Genomic DNA, 688 nt, shown 5'->3' on the forward strand with positions numbered 1-688 from the left:
CTCTCTCTCCTGAGATCTCTTTGGATAATCCCGCCATCCCACCCCCAGTCCACACCTTCCCAGCTCTGAGAACTCTGCCTCAGCCTCAAATGAAATGTCATCAGCATATTAATAGGACATTATGGCTCCTAATGAGGATACAGAAAACATTTATGGAGGAGATTAAAGACAGCTTCACCCCATTTAACAACCCAGAGCCCTTCTAGGAGTTCTAGGAGAACTGTTCTGAGAGGTGCACTTCTCTCCCCCATGTTCTCTCTGCTGGCCTGGCGAGAAAGAAGGTAAGAAGGGAACACTGTCTACCCTGTACATAAGTTCCCTTTTTCCTTGGGTTCTCAGTTAAGAGCTGGGCCATCCGAGGAATGGCATTCCTCTCATCTTAGTCCCAGAAGTCTCCAGTAGCTGGATCCTCAGGGCAAGGAGGACTTGCCACACCAATTCAGTCTCTCCTTCAGGTTAGCCACCTTGCCAGTGGCCTCTGCTCTGCACTTTGTTGTTGTTGTTGTTATGTGCTGTCAAGTTGGAACTGACTCATAGCGACCCCTCCTTGGGTTTCCGAGGCAGTATCACTACGGAAGTAGATTGCCCAACTTTCCTTCCAAGGAGTGGCTGGTGGGTTTGAACCGCCAGCCTTTTGGTTAGCAGTCAAGTGCCTAAGGCACTACACTACCAGAGCTCCTTTAACTTT

This window comes from Orycteropus afer, unplaced genomic scaffold (assembly GCF_000298275.1).
Source record: "Orycteropus afer afer isolate SDZICR_OR568_19922 unplaced genomic scaffold, OryAfe1.0 scaffold00570, whole genome shotgun sequence".
NCBI classification, from domain to species: domain Eukaryota; kingdom Metazoa; phylum Chordata; class Mammalia; order Tubulidentata; family Orycteropodidae; genus Orycteropus; species Orycteropus afer.